At 43.9% G+C, this 20,312-nt stretch overlaps 1 long non-coding RNA gene across 1 annotated transcript in view; it reads right to left on the bottom strand.

Annotated features, from left to right (window-relative positions):
• LOC127530168 (uncharacterized) overlaps positions 1-19,234 on the bottom strand; it is a 556,902-nt gene extending 537,668 nt beyond the window's left edge. Inside the window, exon 1 of the long non-coding RNA XR_007936684.1 lies at positions 18,766-19,234. This is a non-coding gene — a long non-coding RNA (uncharacterized LOC127530168). The remainder of the gene's footprint in view (positions 1-18,765) is intronic.
• Positions 19,235-20,312: the final 1,078 nt, after the last annotated feature.

Here is a 20,312-nt window from a genome sequence, read left to right as displayed (position 1 = left end):
TCAATGGAAACTGACAGGCGGTCCTGCCTCTTGGGGGACCCACTCACAGAACACAAGAGACATGGCAGAACAAGCATCCACACACAATACAATACAATACAATTTATTTCTGTATAGCCCAAAGTCACACAAGGAGAGCCACAATGGGCTTTAACAGGCCCTGCCTCTTGACAGCCCCCCTGCCTTGAGTCTCTAAGAAGACAAGGAAAAACTCCCCAGGATAAAAAAAAATGGGACCCCTTTAAAGGTAGGTTGGGCATGCAGTGCAACACAATACACAGAACAGAACACAACTAATCCTTAATACAGTATACAAATAAAAACATTACAAGTATGGAGCAGAATTCAACAGTAGATTGAATTCCATAATATGTTTCTGATTTGTTCAGAGTCCTGGAAACCTCGCCCATCAAGCCGCCTCCCCCAATTGGCCATTCCACAGCTGAGACAGCCAATCCGATGAAAGGACCCCTCTACCTGACAATTCCTGCGATCCTCCATCAGAGATGACTTTACCTTAGGCAGGCAGAACAACTTGGCAGGTGGGCCGTGGCACCAAGTGCCACATTTGAGTACCGAGAAGAGAAACAGAACAGGTGAGGGTCAGTAACAAATTCTAACTCTCATGTTACTTATATTTTAGTGCAAATGACTGACAACAGAGATACAGTCTGCACAGTTAATCAGCAGCTCTAGTCAGGGTGTGCTAAACTGAAGTCGTGAGTTTCCAGCCAGGATTTGAAAGCTGAGACTGAAGGGGCATCTCTTATAGTAGCAGGCAGGCCATTCCACAGTTTAGGGGGTCCTGTAGCTAAAAGCTTGACCTCCCACAGTTATTTTATTAATTCTTGGAATCATAAGCTGACATAATCATTGTGATCCCCGGATTGAGGTTTACTCGAATATGTTGGCCGCTTTGTAAGTCGCTTTGGATCAAAATGTCTGCTGTAAATAACTAGAACTTTGAAAGTAAGGAGCAAATCGAAGGGTCTTGTTGTGACATGACCTAGTGGTGGATAAGGTTCTGGACTCTTGTGGGGGTCAACTCCCATTAGTGACATTGTGTGACCATGAACAAGTCACTTCACTTGGCTGTGCTCCAACTGGAAGACTAAACGAAATGGAGCCAACTGTATCTCCAATGGTGGAAGACACCTTGGAAGAACATTTCAGTCATGTAACGTGGATGCTGGTGTTCGCCATCTGGTTTCCTTGACGACGCCTTCACACATTGCTCCCTGCACTGGCTAAGTGGTCACCTTCCTGGAATTACGCACAGACTCCCCCCTCCCACCCAAAGTGGTGCCTCCCTTTGATTTTAGTCACCACACCTGCTTTCCGGGTTTTCAGTTCATTGCTCTCCTCCACCCTCCTCTTTTTTTTTTTTTTTTTTTTTTTTTTTGCCCGAGGGGGGAATCTTAATCCGTTTATTTACAGGCCAGCAGACATCAGGTAAGACGTTGCTGTCTGAAACCCCCAGGAGCGCAGTGAAGCATTCTAAAACGGGGTGAACTCACTTGTTCTCCTGCTTCAGAGCTTCTTTCAAAACCATTGACCCGATGTTCTTAACTGATTGGAATTTGAACTTGTGAAAAGAAAAGGAACATAATGATGAAAGATGGAGGAGTGATAGCGGGCGGCCGATGCGCCCGTTCCTTCGGGCGTTCTTGGATCCTAATTTGAAATGAAAGAGTGACATTCACGCAGTTCCACATTTGATCTGAGGGCCGAAGGGGAGGCGTCACCACATTCCTCTGTGTGAGTCCTCGTAGTGCGGCCTGTTTGAAAATCCCTACACATGGGGGGCAGTGTGTTAATCTGCTTTGAACTGGAAGGTTCATTCTGGGTTCAGGTGACAATGATGGAAGTACACTGGGTTTAAAAATCATAACTTGGTCACATTTTTGTCATTGAAATTCATTTGTCCCTCATCAGACAACACCTGATATCACAGAACACGGGTGTTGAACTCCAGTCCTAGAGGGCCGCAGTGGCTGCAGGTTTTCATTCTAACCACCTTCTTAATTCGGAAGCTATTTTTGCTGCTGATTAATTTGTTTTGCTTTCATTTTAATTGATGTGATGCACACCCCCAAGTTCAGGGGTGTCCGGTTCTGGTCCTGGTGGGCCGCAGTGACTGCAGGTTTTCATTCTAACCATCTTCTTAATTAGTGACCCATTTTTTGCTGCTAATTAACTTGTTTTGCATTCATTTCAATTGACGTGACTCAGACCCCCAAGTTCAGGGGTGTCCAGCTCTGGTCCTGGTGGGCTGCAATGACTGCAGGTTTTCATTCTAACCATCTTCTTAATTAGGGAGCTATTTTTGCTGCTGATTAACTTGTTTTGCCTTCATTTTAATTGACGTAATGCACACCCCCAAGTTCAGGGGTGTCCAGCTCTGGTCCTGGTGGGCTGCAGTGACTGCAGGTTTTCATTCTAACCACCTTCTTAATTAGAGAGACGTTTTTGCTGCTGATTAATTTGTTTTGCCTTCATTTTAATTGACGTGATACACACCCCCAAGTTCAGGGGTGTCCAGTTCTGGTCCTGGTGGGCCGCAGTGACTGCAGGTTTTCATTCTAACCATCTTCTTAATTAGTGACCCATTTTTGCTGCTAATTAACTTGTTTTGCTTTAGTTTTAATTAACTTGTCTTGGACCTCCTAGTTGTTTCCATCCATCCATCCATTATCCAACCCACTAACTATCCTAACTACAGGGTCACGGGGGTCTGCTGGAGCTAATCCTAGCCAGCACAGGGTGCAAGGCAGGAAACAAACCCCGGGTAGGGTGCCAGTCCACCGCAGGGTGCATACACACACACACCAAGCGGACAATTTAGAATCGCCAATACACCTAACCTGCATGTCTTTGGACTGTGGGAGGAAACCCACTCAGACATGGGGAGAACATGCAAACGCCACGCAGGGAGGACCCGGGTCTCCTTATTGCGAGGCAGCAGCGCCACCCACTGCACCTTCGTGCCGCCCTCCTAGTTATTTCTTTTCCCTTAATTAGCAGCCTAATGATAATGAGATGCAAACCACAGCTAACCACAATAAAGGTGAAGGTGTCAGTAAGGTTGATCTCTCAGGTCACCAAAACCTTTTGACGGCATTCTTAGAAAAAACAGAACATCCGCAGTTTTGGAAATGTCTGCTATGGCAGAATGAGAGCAGCAACAAGCCATGGAATTAAATAACAGGTTTAATTAACAACAAGAATTGGCTTCTCATTAAGAAACTGGTTGGAGTGAAATCGGTTGGAGTTTGACGCCTCAATTTAGCTGGTCATCTGTTGGCTCATTTTATGTCTCATTTCTGTTTGGCTGCCATTTAATGGAGAAAAGAGTCCACTTAGAAGACTAAATCCTTAAAAACAGGGCAATTAAAATGAAGGGAAAAGAAGTTAATTAGCTATGAAAGCTGGTCACTGATTAGGAAAAGGGTTAGAATGAAAACCTGCAGCCACTGTGGCCATCCAGGATTGGAGTTAAGCCCTTAGCCTGCCTCCCAACAATAGCATGAACCTGCATGAACAAGAAACAGTAGAAATGTGGTCAAAAATAAAGATAGCTGCTCATCAATCACCACCCCCAAGGTCACCTACTGACCTGGCAGGTGGTTAGTGACAGTGAGCCACGCTGTACAGAGATGGGGAGTTGAACAGTCTGTCTGTCTGGTGAAGCTCACAGGTTAAGCTGTACATGGAGGTCCTTCATCCAGGATGAGATATCAGTAAGACAAACAGCGGATACCGCATTGTCCTCCAGAGGAAATGACAGGTACATCTGTGTGCCATCCAGGGCCATTCTTAGATTTTTGGGGGCCCCTTGGCAAAAAGAGAATGTCGGGTAACCATTCACCTGCGGCGTCATTTACTACCATTGTTACATTTGATCTTGAGGAGGTATCGGCAGGAGTACTGCTACTAGTGTTACGACTAGAACCTCCATCTTTTGTAGCGACAAAGTTCAACAGCGCTCCTTTTTGTGACGCAATAAAAGCCCGTTGCTGCATGCTCTGTCAGATGAGGTCTGATCGTGAAGAAAAGACTGGAAAAAGAGTTGGGGAACCACCCCTGTATACTGTGTATGCTGCAAGCAAAAAACAAATATTAGCTCCAGGGAACTGTCTGGGTCAGGGACAGGACATGAAGGGAAAAGTGCTAGGCTGGGCAGGGGAGGAAGAGGCGGGTCCATGAGGGTTCAAGCCGGAAGTGAGGTCAGAAGGAGGCGTGGCTATGAAGGAAGTGCAGGAACTGGAGGAGCTTTATGTGGGTTTCTGTTCAGGTGATCTGCAGAAGAGGGAAAGGAAGGTTAGTGCACTTCATCAATCCCATGCAAAAGAGTTCTATTGTTCTATTATTATTCTGTTATTCTATTTACATTCATGTATTTTTTAATTATATACTAGCTGAACCCCGCGGCTTCACCAGCATAGTAGTGAAACAGGACAAACTTTAAAAATCAATAAAAAAATGTAAAAAAAAAAGCAATAATCGGACTTCCAATACAACTCGGAGTTCTGCCACGTACAAAAGTTCACTGACGACACTGCTATCGTGGGCTGCATCAGGAGTGGGCAGGAGGAGGAGTATAGGAACCTAATCAAGGACTTTGTTAAATAGTGCGACTCAAGCCACCTACAACTGAACACCAGCAAAACCAAGGAGCTGGTGGTGGATTTTAGGAGGACCAGGCCCCCTCATGGACCTCGTGATCATCAGAGGTGACTGTGTGCAGAGGGTGCAGACCTATAAATACCTGGGAGTGCAGCTGGATGATAAACTGGACTGGACTGCCAATACTGATGTTCTGTGTAAGAAAGGACAGAGCCAACTATACTTCCTTAGAAGGCTGGCGTCCTTCAACATCTGCAATAAGATGCTGCAGATGTCCTATCAGACGGTTGTGGCAAGTGCCCCTCTTCTACATGGTGGTGTGCTGGGGAGGCAGCATTAAGAAGAGGGACAAACTGGTGAGGAAGGCAGGCTCTATTGTAGCTGGACAGCTGGAGCTGGACAGTCTGACATCTGTGGCAGAGCGACGGGCGCTGAGCAGACTCCTGTCAATCATGGAGAATCCACTGCATCCACTGAACAGGATCATCTCCAGACAGAGGAGCAGCTTCAGTGACAGACACTATGCTGTCACCGTCCCTGCTCCACTGAAAGACTGAGGAGATCGTTCCTCCTCCACACTATGCGACTCTTCAATTCCACCCAGGGGGGTAAACGTTAACATTATACAAAGTTATTGTCTGTTATACCTGCATTGTTATCACTCTTTAATATTGTTATTATCAGTATGCTGCTGCTGGAGTATGGGAATTTCCCCTTGGGATCAATAAAGTATCTATCTATCTACTATCTATCTATCTATCTATCTATCTATCTATCTATCTATCTATCTATCTATCTATCTATCTATCTATCTATCTATCTATCTATCTATCATATAGTGCCTTTCATATCTATCTATCTATCTATCTATCTATCTATCTATCTATCTATCTATCTATCTATCTATCTATCTATCTATCTATCTATCTATCATATAGTGCCTTTCATATCTATCTATCTATCTATCTATCTATCTATCTATCTATCTATCTATCTATCTATCTATCTATCTATCTATCTATCATATAGTGCCTTTCATATCTATCTATCTATCTATCTATCTATCTATCTATCTATCTATCTATCTATCTATCTATCTATCTATCTATCTATCTATCTATCTATCTATCTATCTATCTATCTATCATATAGTGCCCTTTCATATCTATCTATCTATCTATCTATCTATCTATCTATCTATCTATCTATCTATCTATCTATCTATCTATCTATCTATCTATCATATAGTGCCTTTCATATCTATCTATCTATCTATCTATCTATCTATCTATCTATCTATCTATCTATCTATCTATCTATCTATCTATCTATCTTTCATTATCTATCTATCTATCTATCTATCTATCTATCTATCTATCTATCTATCTATCTATCTATCTATCTATCTATCTATCTATCTATCTATCTATCTATCATATAGTGCCTTTCATAATCTATCTATCTATCTATCTATCTATCTATCTATCTATCTATCTATCTATCTATCTATCTATCTATCTATCTATCTATCTATCTATCTATCTATCTATCTATCTAATTTGTACTGAGATGAATTTATATTGATAGCTTTCATATCCGAGGGCCTCCTGATATACAATGTTTTTGGTTTTGCTATCAAATGTGAGAATGTAGCTGACGTCTCTTTGGGAAAAATGTAAAAAGTTGTCAAGGTATCAACATCAAACGTTGGTACTGTATCTGATCGTGTTCAGCTCTGACGGGAGAGCATCCCCCGCGTGGCGAGAAAAGGACATGGCCGTGATATCTCTGGCAATCAGCAGCTACCCTCTAAAACACACGGAGCTCTGATCTCTGACTCTCAAAAATGTTAAATGTTACTCCTTAACAGTCTGTAGATGATAATGTCTGCTGAACAAACAGGTATCACTAGCTAAGTGGAGATAAGGTGCGCTCCAACACATGGTGACAGGTACAGTTACTTGAATGGAGGCTGGTGACTGAGTGAGGAGGACCCACAGCCTCTCGCTTGGATTAGCGTGAATAAATCGCTCCTGCAAGCGAACTATGATACGTACCGCAATGAGAGAAGTCGCAAAATCATCCGGAATGTTCAAGCAAATTATAGAAAGAAACCCGATCTAAATTCGTTAAGTAGTGGACAGATATACAGACAGATGTTGGGTTTTAAATAAATAGAGAAGTGATTAACCTGTGTTAATAAAGTCAATGGAAAGAGTAGTGGAAGCTCAATTAAGAAGTGAGGTGATGATTATTGAGCAGCAGGATGGTTTCCTGACAAGAAAGCACACCACAGATGCGATGTTTGCCAGTTTGCCAGAAGGAGTTGCATTGCGTCTTTGTGGACCTGGAGAAAGCAAATGACAGGGTGACTGAGAGGAGCTGTGGTATTGTATGAGGAAGTCGGGAGTGGCAGAGAAGTACGTAAGAGTGGTACAGGATATGAACGAGGGAAGTGTGACTGTGGTGAGGTCTGCGGTAGGAGTGACGGAGATGGGATTACATCAGGGATCGGCTCTGAGCCCTTTCTTATCTCCAGTGGTGATGGACAGGTTGACAGACGAGTTTAGACAGGAGTCCCCGTGGACTGTGATGTTTGCTGATGACATTGTGATCTGTAGTTAGAGTAGGGAGCAGGTTGAGGAGACCCTGGAGAGGTGGAGATATGAGAGGAGAGGAATGAAGGTCAGTAGGACCACTAAGACAGAATACATGTGTGTGAAAGAGAGGGAGGTCAGTGGAATGGTGAGGATGAGGGGAGTAGAGTTGGTGAAGGTGGATGAGTTTAAATACTTGGGATCAACAGTACAGAGTAATGGGAATTGTGGAAGAGAAGTGAAGAAGAGAGTGCAGGCAGGGTGGAGTGGGTGGAGAAGAGTGTCAGGAGTGATTTGTGACAGACGGGTATCAGCAAGAGTGAAAGGGAAGGTCTACAGGACGGTAGTGAGACCAGCTATTTTATATGGGTTGGAGATGGTGGCATAGGAGACAGAGCTGGAGGTGGCAGAGTTAAAGATGTTAAGATGTGCACTGGGTGTGACGAGGATGGACAAGATGAGAAATGAGGATATTAGAGGGTCAGCCCAGGTTGGACGGTTTGGAGACAAAGTCAGAGAGGTGAGATTGTGTTGGTTTGGACATGTGCAGAGGAGAGATGAGGGGTATACTGAGAGAAGGATGTTAAGGATACAGCAGCATATCATGTCTGTGTCTGTATATGGTGGTGTGAAGCAGAGGGGGCAGATTTTCTTGCCTGGGGCACCAGAGAAGTCAGAAACAGCCCTGCTTCAGCTCTCCATCAATCGGAGCTTTATGGCAGAGAGGCCAATGGACATATGAAAGTCCGCTTGGTGTTTGTAGAAAGGCAACAAAAGGACTCTTAGACTGTGAAAAACAAGAATCTCTGCTCTGATCAAACCAAGACTGAACTGTCTGGCCTCAGTTCTAAGTGGCATCTCTAGAGGACACCAAGCAAAGCACATTGCTGACACCATCACATGACAAAACAGCTTGGTTGGCAAGCCCCAGGCAGACACGTGGTCCTGTCCCACCCTCCTGGACAGGTATTACGTGGGCATCCAGCAACTTTGGTCCACAACAATGAGCCGGATCACCCTCGGGTAATCATGTCAGATGACCTCAATGCCATAATTGACGCTCCCTCACCATGCAGGTTATGTGCCTCAATCGGGACTCCATGAGCAACACAAAGTCAAACCAGCGGGACCCAAGGACTCTCTGAAGAGACACACATGAAGGAGTCCAGTCTTCATCTCAGGTCACTGGATAGCATCCATGTCTCTAAAACAGGAAGCACCAGGACTCTGAAGACTTGGACCTTTGTCCTTTTACAGATATCATATCACCCCTTTCTGGCGACCCCATGACCCCTCATGCTCTCCCAATCCGTCTACTGGCTTCATAGGAAGAGTCACCAGAGACACGAATGTCACTGCCGAGGTCAGTAAACCTCTCGATGAGGTCGACACTCTCTCCACAGACAGACACACTGCTGTGCCCAAGAGGTCATTAAAGGCCTGGATGTTGGTTTTTATTAGGACCCTTGCAAGCCCAGACCCTCAGACCCCTCGCTCAGTCTCTCAAGAGCCTCCATCAATGCCTCCATGACTCTGGGACATCTTGTCTCTCTTCAGTGGCTACAGCAGAAAAAAGCAAAGGTCCTGGAATGGCCATCAGAGTCTCCTGACCTCAGTATCATAGGGGAGATCTCAAACGAAGACAGACCAAGAATTGACGGGACCTGGGGGCTTCTCGCCAAGAAGAATGGGCAGCTGTACCACCTGAGAAAATCAAGGGCTTCATCACACAGCTCTCACAAAAGACTGCATGCCGTCATTGATGTTAAAGGGGGGCAATACACACTGCTGATGTACCCAAGGGGTCATTAAAGATCAGAGTCTTCAAACATTTCTTAAACACATTGAGGGAGTTGGAGTTTGGAACGGAGGTGGGCAGCTCGTTCTTCCAGCCAGGAGTTACACATGAAGAGTCTGGACTGAGACGCCATTCAACAGCAGACCCAAGTGGTCAAGAAGAAGCCGAAGACCTCTGAAGTGTCTCCAAATCTGTAAGGGCAGACCGACTAACTACTCTGGAGGCAAACATCAAAGATTTGAACTGCAGAGATCTGAAGAGAGGAGTGACCTTTGCTCACTTTGGCTGGTTGAACATTTTTGCATTTTGAAATTATCTGCAGTGGCATGGTGGCACCTGCCTGTATTGTTACCAGTACAGAGTTGCAGTAGTCCAGAAGTGAAAAGTCACAATCCTGGATCAGGAGATGTGCTGCAAAACTCAATCAATTTTGTAGCCTTCTTCAAATTTTTTATGAGGGCATCGCCCTAACAAATATGGATAAACTGCATTGATATGGTGATGCCCTTGGTGGCACTGCTCCCTCACAGATCCATGGACTCGGGTTCCACACCCAGTTCAGGCATTGCCTCTGCGTGGGGTTTTTTCAGAGACACTATTTCCCAACATGCCAAGGACATGGAGGTTACGTGGCTCGTGGCATGTGTGTGGACTGGCATCTAGCCTAGAACTGGTCCTGCTGAGGGAGTTGCTGTTGGGGAATGGTCTGGTATCCCCCTCCAAGGATTAGTTGTTTTATACCTGATGCTGCCCATCTCAGCAATGACCCAAAGTAGATTAAGCAGATGGGATGAATGGATGGAGGGATGGACACTTACTCAACTATATGTTCTTGCATGGTGATGATTTGACACCAAGGGCACCATGCAGATGTATTTTTTTTTTTGTTCTTTATTTCGCCTTATACAATTTCTTGTATTAGGAAGTTGTTAGTTTTTGCATACCCCTTGGTGTCAGAGCGCAGGGTCAGCTATTGTACAGTGCCCCTGGAGAGTAGGATCTCTTTTGGCAGTGACAGGGATTCGAACTGGCAACGTTCTGGATACCAGTGCAGATCCTTAATCTCAGAGCCACCAGCACTTAAATAAGATGCAATCATTTAAATAAAACTAAGCAGGCCTGGACTTCTCTTCCATCGTTCTGTTCCATGAACCTCAATTTTCCTTGGCAGTCTAAGTTAGCCATAGGCTGAAAAATCAAGAGAGCCACGTGAGGCATGGCAGGCAAATATCTACACAAGCGCGTTTCTTCATTTGAACACTGGGTGGCGCTGTCTACTTACTAATCCACGCACATAAACGAAAGAAAAAGCTGGCGGAGGCGAAACGTCGTCTTTGATTTCAGTTGGCACAACGAGTTCGTTCAGAACGTTCAAACTGGCACCTGGACTGGACGCCTGCAAGCTGCCTTGCTGTTTTGGGCAGTACGCTGGCACTCTTGTTGTTGTATTTATTTAATGAGTGATTTATGCATTGGTCTCTCGTTTTGGAAAGAATCTAGTCGGAGTGAATGATTCCTGTTCTTCATTTGCACAAACCTGGAAGTTGGTGGACATCAGAAGTGCCCCCCTGCCATTAACTTCATATACAGAGTGGGGGTGAATGTGACGAGTACCTTAGGAGCGGCCACGTGCCTAAACTTTATTAAAAGTTTGAGCAGTCTGTCACCAGATCCACGAGGTGGCGCCTTCCCTTTCCTACTCTGTCCATAGCGTCTCATTTCTTTTCATTTTAGCTTCCTTGCCATTTCTTTATGATGATACACAGTGCCACACTCATGCCCTGCAGCGGGAAGAGGAGACATCCGGGCAAGGCAGTGGGCTCAAAAAGGCTGAGAATTGGAATGCAAATAGAAACCTGTTACGAAAGTGCTAATGTGCTCAGGCACTATATAGAAAACAACATTTGTTAACACAAAGGGGGATTCAGTGTCCTGCCAGGATGATAAGTCTTGACCCCCATGATGTTTTATTAAATTGATTCAATTCAATTCAATTGAAAGCATCAGATAAAAAAACAGGCAGAATGAATGTGAAAATGGTGTCCCATATCAAATAGGTGGCAGCACCCCGGGGTCAGTGAACCCCCCCACACACAAGGCATACTGGGAGCTGTAGTCCTGTTGGGCAGCCCTGCTGTGTTCTTTGTGGTGCCACAAGGGGGAGCTGTAGGGAATGGCTGATCCTACTTTGAAGGACTTCCATCTGACCCCAAAGTGCATCCTTCATGCAATATTGTGGTACCAGAAGTGTTCCTGGGGCTGACATTTAGGGGTGGGAGGGGTGTGGGGGTCCTCACCTTACTCAAGAAGTTGGAGTTGAGAGGAGGAGGAGGAGGAGGAGAAGAAAGCTTTCTAGAAGAGAAATGAAGGGGTAGGTATGTTTAGCTTTGGACAACTGTCCCTTGGAACATCTGTCTGTTGATACGCCCCCTCGTCCCCACTCTCACACAGGTGAGTGATATCCCACTCCCCCCTGTATTTACTTAGGAAAAATGGAGAGTAAAGGTTAGGTTTTGGAAAAGGTTCGTTTCCCATACGCTCCATCCACAATTCTACCAAGATGAACTGTTTGTTTCAAGTCCTATGAATGCCCAGAAGGCACGGGCCATTAACACTTTTCTTTTATTTTGGGCGGTCACCGAGGTCCCCTCATGGTTAAACCAGTCGGAAAGTGTGTTTTAAGTGTTTTGATCCAGTTCTTCTCCTTCTGTTTCCTTTCTCTGCTCTGCCATCTTAGGGTTAGGGTTAGGAAGGATACAAGTATTCTGGCTTCTCTGTGTGCATTGAAGGCACAATCTTCAAAAACTGATGGTGATTTGAACCGGTGGCTGATGTTTGTGAAGTTGTGTCAAGCTCGTGGGGTTTTGAGATGCCCCCTACTGGTCACAAACACACACACACACATATCCACCTTAATAAAAGGAGAAGTGTATGTGTGTCTGTGTATCTGTATGTCCATCCAACTGCTCTGTCTCTACTTTCCAACAGATGGCGCGTCACAGACATTAACATTGCTTTTAAGAATCCCATACCAAATGGCATATTAACAGAGATGGCTCTGATTGCAGCCTGCAGTACCTATGACGTTGGTCAAGTGAAACCCACGAAAATGCCCTTTGAGTCACATAACCCTCCCACAACCCTAACCTTAACCCTAGTGAAATGAGATGGGTGATTCCTGACTGACGTTGAAGGCATTTTGTGACTGACGTGGAGAGGGTTACGTGATTGACCTCATAGGTACCGCAGTCTGCAATTACACTCGGTTACATTAACAGAGACATGTGCATTGCATTTTCCATTCCAACAGATGGCGAAATCACAAACATTAAAATTGTTTTCAAGAATCCCATACCAAGTGGCATATAAAAGAAACATATGCAATGTGTTTATTGATGCAACATTTTATAATATTTTTTCTCAGATTGCTGGGTCCTGAGCCAGGTGGTATGGCACAGTGGTTAAGACTTTAGACTTCAAGCCCTGAGTCTGTAAGTTCAGATCCCACTACTGACACTGTGTGACCCTGAGCAAGCCACATCACCTCCCTGTGTTGCAATTGGAAAAACCAAAGCGATGTAAGCAGTTGTAAGTCATCTACCATGAAGATATCAGTCCAACAGTAATAATGACAGCCAACTGGAATAAACCCCAACTGGGACATGTTTCTCAGTGAGCAGCATTACAGCACAAGTTTTCTTTAAAGAAAAAGACATCATTGCAGTCGTTTACCTGATTATATAGCGCCTTTGGGGTTTAACGCTCATAACGCAATTCTCAGCATTCATTTGTTTTGTTTTAGGTTTGCTCTCCCGTTTCTTGGCATCAGGGTGCCCTGCCAGCGCGGGTCTGCGTGGCTGCAAGCATAAAAGTAGAAAATCTTCTCTCACGTTTCCAGTCGTGCAAAGCCTCTGGTGAGACAAGTTTTTCAAGTTTGCAGAAATAAAAATGATTTGGTGTCATGGAGGGGATGGCGGAAAGTTGTGGCAGTGATTTACACCGAGATAAACACAGGGGGTCACTTCTGAGAGCTCAGATGGAACAAAACAACAAAACAAAAGAGAAAAAGGCACCCAGAGTGACGCCTGACTTGTCTTATGAGTCCTCAGCGGGCCGTCGCCGTGCCCTGCCGGTCAGGTGTACTGGGGACGCGAGGACAGACCCTACATGTTTGACACTCATTGTTCACATTCTACCTCAGGAGGGGCTCTCTCACGTATCGGAGGGGGCGTCCCTTTATGTTGCACACCCACCAGTCCGGAGGAGAACTTCACTGCATTTGTGCAACATGACCACAAGTTAGAACCTTAGGATGCCCTCGGGGACCAACCTTACCATTTGAAAAGTTGAAGCTTTTTTAAATTTTTACTTGTTCGTCAGACAGGGACATCAGATTTCTGCTTATGTAATATTTTTTAACAATGAGTTGTATTCATAATAGCAAAAATACAATGTAATTGCAAATATTAGCAGAGCACATAAAATAAGTCTCAAATGGCATTTTTCACTGTCATGTAAGGAGAAGCCAGCAGACTCGTGGTGGGTGAAAATGCTGTCGCAGATTGCAGATCAACTGATATAAAAACATATTGGATGCACTTCTGTTAAATCGGTTTAAGAAAACTTGTTCTCATCACTCAAAAATAAATAGAAAAAAGAAAAAATGTTTTACAACTAGGTGTGCCATCTAAGATGGACTAAAATCAAATGAATTCAATTGTGACGGATGGCTGGGGCAGGACGCCCCTTAACCACATCTGCCAGGGGGACAAGGGTGGGAAGCCCAGTATCTCCCCCTGGAATGCTAGATGGCAGCCTCCCTGGGTTGAAGTGGTGCCTCGGACTCCCCCAGGGCATCATGGGGGTTGGAGTCCTGTTCAGCTCTGTCGGGATCCGCAGGCGCCACCAGGGGGTGCTGCAACAGGAGTGGCTGGTTTCGCCTTACCCGGAAGTGCAACTGGATGTCGGCAATCAACCAATAAAAGGAGCCGGCGACCACCACACAGGGGCCGGAGTCGGGTGGAAGGAGGATAAAGTTGCCTGGGAGGAGTGGTGGTGCCAGAGAAGAGTGTTTGTGCTTTTGTGTTACATTAGTGTTTGTACTCTGGGACTGTTTTGTGTTTGTGGGTACGAGGAAGGCATAGCCCACAGACAAAGAAAATAAAAGTATTACTTTAATTTTAAACGTGCCTCCCGTGTTCAATCTGTGTTGGGTCAGGCGCTATATAGCGTCTTCTTACACAATGTAGACCTCATCTATTGCAGTGTATTTTGTAAGGCACAAAGTAATGAAACGCATTACATTTCTCATTCTAACAGATGGCGCATCACAAACATCAATGCACCTTATTAAAAGGGTAAGTGTGTGTTTTGGTGTGTCCGTCTGGTTGCTATGTCACTTTTATTCCAATAGATAATTCAAGTTATGTGTTTTATGGCTACAAATGTCATCTGTTGGAATGACAAATGCAACGCATTTTATTACTAAGTGCATTACAAAATACATTCCAGGAGATGGTGCACTGCTAATGTTAATCCTGAGGTCCATGTTGATTTCTTAGGTTCCAGAACCTCTTAGATGGGTAGCACAGCCAGTTTGTAGTAATAACATGTGAATTTCCCATCCATCCATCCATTTTCCAACCCGCTGAATCCGAACACAGGGTCACGGGGGTCTGCTGGAGCCAATCCCAGACTATCTATCTATCTATCTATCTATCTATCTATCTATCTATCTATCTATCTATCTATCTATCTATCTATCTATCTATCTATCTATCTATCTATCTATCTATCTATCTATAGTGCATTCTAATCATCTATTATATAGTGCCTTTCACATCTATCTATCTATCTATCTATCTATCTATCTATCTATCTATCTATCTATCTATCTATCTATCTATCTATCTATCTATCTATCTATCTATCTATCTATCTATCTAACAAGCATTGCATTTGTTATTCACACAGATGGTACATCACAAACATATGTAGTAATAAAATGCATTTCGTTTTTCATTCCAACAGATGAGACATCACAACACTGCTTGTACAAATCCCATACCCAACAGCATATTATAGAGGCATAGCAAATGAATAGATAGACAGATACACACACACTTGTCCTTTAATTGAAAGTCATAAAAGCATTGTTAATTTTTGTGATGTGCCATCTGTTGGAATGAAAAATACAATGAATTTCATTGCTAGAAATGTTTGTGATGTGGTGTAAATTAAATGAATTTTATTCCTACAAGCTAGCTGTGCTACCCATCTAAGAAATTAACATAGACCTCAGTGTTAACGTTTGCTGTGTACCATCTATTGGAATATATTTTGTAATGTATGTAATAATAAAATCTGTGATGGACTGCTGCCCTGTCCAGGTTTGGTTCCCTGTCTTGCATCCTAAACTAGCTGGGGGAGACTTCGGCACACCCCACGACCCTGATCTGGATTAAGTGGTTTAGAAAATGATATGACGTATAGCAATAGAATGCATTGCATTTGTCATTCCAACAGATGGCACATCACAAAAAATTGTAGTAATAACATGCATTGTATTTTTCATTTCAACAGATGGCACATTACTTACATTTATAGTAACAAAATACATTGCATAAGTTACAAACATTAGCACTGCTTTTATGAATCCCATACTAAATGGCATATAACCGTGATGTGTGCATTGCATTTGTCATTTGAAGAGATCGCTCATCTCAAACATGTGCAGCAATGCATTTTATTACTACAAATAAGTACAATACAATACAATGCAATTTATTTTTGTATAGCCCAAACTCACACAAGAAGTGCCACAATGGGCTTTAACAGGCCCCGCCTCTTGACAGCCCCCCAGCCTTGACTCTCTAAGAAGACAAAGAAAAACTCCCAAAAAAAAAAACCTTGTAGGGAAAAAATGGAAGAACCCTTGTGAAAGGCACTTCAAAGAGAGACCCCTTTTCAGGTAGGTTGGGTGTGCAGTGGGTGTCAAAAAAGTCAAATAAGTCTCAGTGTATGTGTGTTTTGGTCTGGTTACCATGTCTCTGTTATTCCAACAGGCAGTGCATCAGAAACATTTTTAGTAAAAAGGGAATTGCACTTGTCATTACAATAGATGGCGCATCAGAAACATTTGTAATAAAATGCATTGCATTTGTCATTCCAACTGATGGTGCACCACAAAAAATTAACACTGCTTTTACATATCCTATATTAAATGGCTTTCAATAAAGGTGTATGTATTGCTTTTGTCATTCCAACAGATGGTGTGTCACATACATTAGAATTTGTTTTACAAAACCCATACCAAATGGCATATAACAAAAACATTTGCATTATATTTATTGTTATAAAAGATGGCACATCACAAACACAAGTATTTGGAGTAATACAATCCATCGCATTTGTCATTCCAACAGATGGCTCATCACAAACATTTCTGGTACTTAAATACATTGCATTTGTTATTCCAACAGATGGCACATCACAAACATTAGCACTAGTTTTACAAATCCCATATCAACGGCTTATAACAAAAACATTTTATTACTTTAAAACATGGCACATCACAAACATTTGGAGTAACATAATCCATTGCATTTGCCATTACAACAGATGCACCAACACTAGCACTGCTTCTACAAATCCCATACCAAATGGCATATAACAGAGTCACATACAATGCTTTTCTCATTTCAAAAGATGGCACGTCACAAACATTTGAAGTAATAAAATACATTGCATTTATTATTCCAACAGATGGTGCATTACAAATATTAGTACACCTTTTACGAATCCAGAGGGTTGCTTGATAATGAAAAAAGTGAATTTAAATGATTTTAGCACAAGTTGGCAACATAAGAAATTGTGAAAACAGAGAAGGGGCCTGAGATCTTTTTGCATCCACTGTATGTCTATTTACCTAACCAGCTGCAGATCACCAAGGATCAAGTTCAGGTCAGTCCTGGCAGTAACGGACTAAAGTCATTAAGTCTCTGTGCCCAAAGTCCTTGCACAGGCGCACAGTCAAACTTGGGAGATGCCAGTTCACTTAAGTGTTTCAGGACTGTGAGGAGAGACTCGATGAACACAGCACAGGAAAAAATCACACAGAGGACGCATATAAGAGAGCCCAAGTAGTGTGATTGGGGTGGGGGAGGTAGTAGGGGGGCAGGGGGTCTACGCTAAGGTAAAAATAATGGAGTCTGTTTGAATGATGTGCCATTAATGTGAGGTGACAGCATTGCCAAACAGGGCAACTTACGCTGTGGTTAACAGTTCTATAAAAAGCCAAGCCGAGACAATTAGGTCACGTCTAGAGGACGGCGGGTGCTTCGTTCCAAAGGTCACACGTCTTCCTTCAGGTGCTGCCACTGCCTTCACAGAACACAAACAGCACGGGAGGAGCAGGTTCTGTTTCTTCTTTTTGCGTGTTGTTACGTGCACAATAGTGAGAACATGGCAGGGTGGAATTCATGGGCCACCAGTAATGATAGACATGCTTTATAGAAACAGAGGAACTTTATTAATCCCAAGGGACAATTTAGACGCATACAGCAGCAGAAACATAAAAACAAAGATAAAGACTTACAGGACAGTCAATCAATCAATCAATCAATCAATCAATATATATTGTGTAGAAACTGCACAATGAACTTCAAGAGTATCAGCATTTAGTTTGGGGCATCGGGCAGAAGCCTTAAATTGCCTGATCACAGCAGGCAGAAAAGACCCCCAGAGGTACTCCTGCTTCCTGGAATGAGCCTGTGGCCAAAATTACTCCATGACAGCGCCTCCTGGAGGGGATTTTACATGATGGTATCTAATTTTGTGGAGACCCAGGAAGGAGTGTGTGGAGTAATTTTGGCCACAGGCTCATTCCAGGAGCCAGGAGCACCTCTGGGGGTCTTCCTCTCATGACACCCACTCACTCTCCTTCAAACTCTTGCCTTCTCTTCTTCTGGTCATTAACCTCGGTGCCCTTTTCCTTTCCTTCATTCGTTTTCCCTTCCCTTTCTCTCGTGCCACCTCGTTCTTTTAAGGTATCGCGGGAGGCCGTTGAAGCAACTGAGAAGGAGCGGACCGTCACGTGCAGGTGTGCCTCTCGCCCCAATTACTCCACCAACTTCTCGTACCCAAGGAGAATGAGCCGGCCAATGGATTATTTAATAGAACAGCCTTATTTTCAATTACTTTAACACAGTTTCATACAAATGGTGCAGCTCAAAGTGCTTTACAAGATGAAGGAAGACAAGCTTATAAAAAATAAAAATAAGATTAGGCAATGCTAAATAACAAAGAATAAAGTAAGGTCTGATGGCCGAGAGGGCAGAAAAAAATTAAACCACGAGACCACCCAGTCCTCACTGGAGATTCTACCTAACATTTTCTTCTTCTTCTTCTTCTTCTTTCGGCTGCTCCTGTTACGGGTTGCCACAGTGGGTCATCCTTTTTCATATCTTTCCGTCCTCATCATCTTGTTCTGTCGCACCCATCACCACCATGTCCCCTCTCACCACATCCATAAACCTCCTCTCTTAGGCCTTCCTCTTCTCCCCTTGCCTGACAGCTCTATCCTTAGTACCCTTCTCTCATTATACCCCTCATCTCTCCTCTGCACAGGTCCAAACCAATGCAATCTCGCCTCTGACTTTGAGCTGACGCTCTAATGTCCTCATTTCTAATCCTGTCCATCCTCGTCACACTCAATGCACATCTTAGCATCTTTAACTCTACCACCTCCAGCTTTGTCTCCTGTGCCACCGTCCCCAGCCCATATAACACAGCTGGTCTCACTACCGTCCTGTAGACCTTCCCTTTCACTCTTGCTGATACCCGTCTGTCACAAATCACTCCTGACACTCTTCTCCACCCATTCCACCCTACCTGCACTCTCTTCTTCACTTCTCTTCCACACTCCCCGTTAGTCTGTACTGTTGATCCCAAGTATTCAAACTCCTTCACCTTCGCCAACTCTACTCCCCTCATCCTCACCATTCCACTGACCTCCCTCTCATTCACACACATGTATTCTGTCTTGGTGGTCCTACTGACCTTCAATCCTCTCCTCTCATATCTCCACCTCTCCAGGGTCTCCTCAGCCTGCTCCCTACTCTCACTACAGATCACAATGTCATCAGTAAACATCACAGTCCATGGGGACTCTTGTCTGATCTCGTCTGTCAACCTGTCCATCACCATTGGAGATAAGAAAGGGCATTCTACACCACATAAATCTCAATCAGTCCTTATGGTTTTCAGGCATCATGTGAAATAATTTGATGATGATGATGGTCATGTGGACATCTGGCCTTCCATCCATTAATGTAGAGACTTCATGGTGCCCTGAACAGGTGGTGGTGGCGCAGATCAGGCAGATCACCCTGATGAAGGCTGGGGCACCAACCAGGCAAATCACAGGTGAGCAATGGCACAGCATAAAAGATGGCTGCAATAGCCCAAGAACAGCTCTCTCCTTGAGCAGGTTCCTCTCATCGATGGGGAACTCCATCCACTCTAATGTCCAGGTCCTACATAGATGCCTCCTTCTGGCTGAGCCCCTTGTTTTATGGTGCCTGCTAAAGAATGGACAGGGTTTGTGGCAGTGGGTGGACTCGCGGTGCTGTGGGCTGAAAAGAAGAGGAGGTAAACAACAGTGCCCCCTATCAGTCCAGAGTAGAATTGCTTACCTAGCAAAACCCTGAAGGCAACCCCAAGTGCACTTGTACGACAATCGGTACAATTGGTGTTATTGTATTGGAGAATCTTAAATGGAGTGATTATCACTAAGGTGTAATTTACATGGACATTCTTCTGTGTGGTCTGATACATACTGATGTTTCTGTGTCAGTCCCTGTACCTGATTTATAATTGACATTGATAGAAAAGGCACTATATAATAGATAGATAGATAGATAGATAGATAGATAGATAGATAGATAGATAGATAGATAGATAGATAGATAGATAGATAGATAGATAGATAGATAGATAGATAGATAGATAGATACTTTATTAATCCCAAGGGGAAATTCACATACTCCTGCAGCACCTTACTGATACAAAAAACAATATTAAATTAAAGAGTGATGACAATGCAGGTATAACAGACAATAACTTTGTATAATGTTAACGTTTACCCCCCCGGATGGAATTGAAGAGTTGCATAGTGTGGGGAGGAACGATCTCCTCAGTCTGTCAGTGGAGCAGGACGGTGACATCAGTCTGTGGCTGAAGCTGCTCCTCTGTCTGGAGATGATCCTGTTCAGTGGATTCAGTGGATTCTC

This window comes from Erpetoichthys calabaricus, chromosome 14 (genome assembly GCF_900747795.2).
Source record: "Erpetoichthys calabaricus chromosome 14, fErpCal1.3, whole genome shotgun sequence".
NCBI classification, from domain to species: Eukaryota; Metazoa; Chordata; class Cladistia; order Polypteriformes; family Polypteridae; genus Erpetoichthys; species Erpetoichthys calabaricus.
Note: the sequence above shows the minus strand (reverse complement) of the source record. Positions and strands in the feature narration are given on the sequence as shown.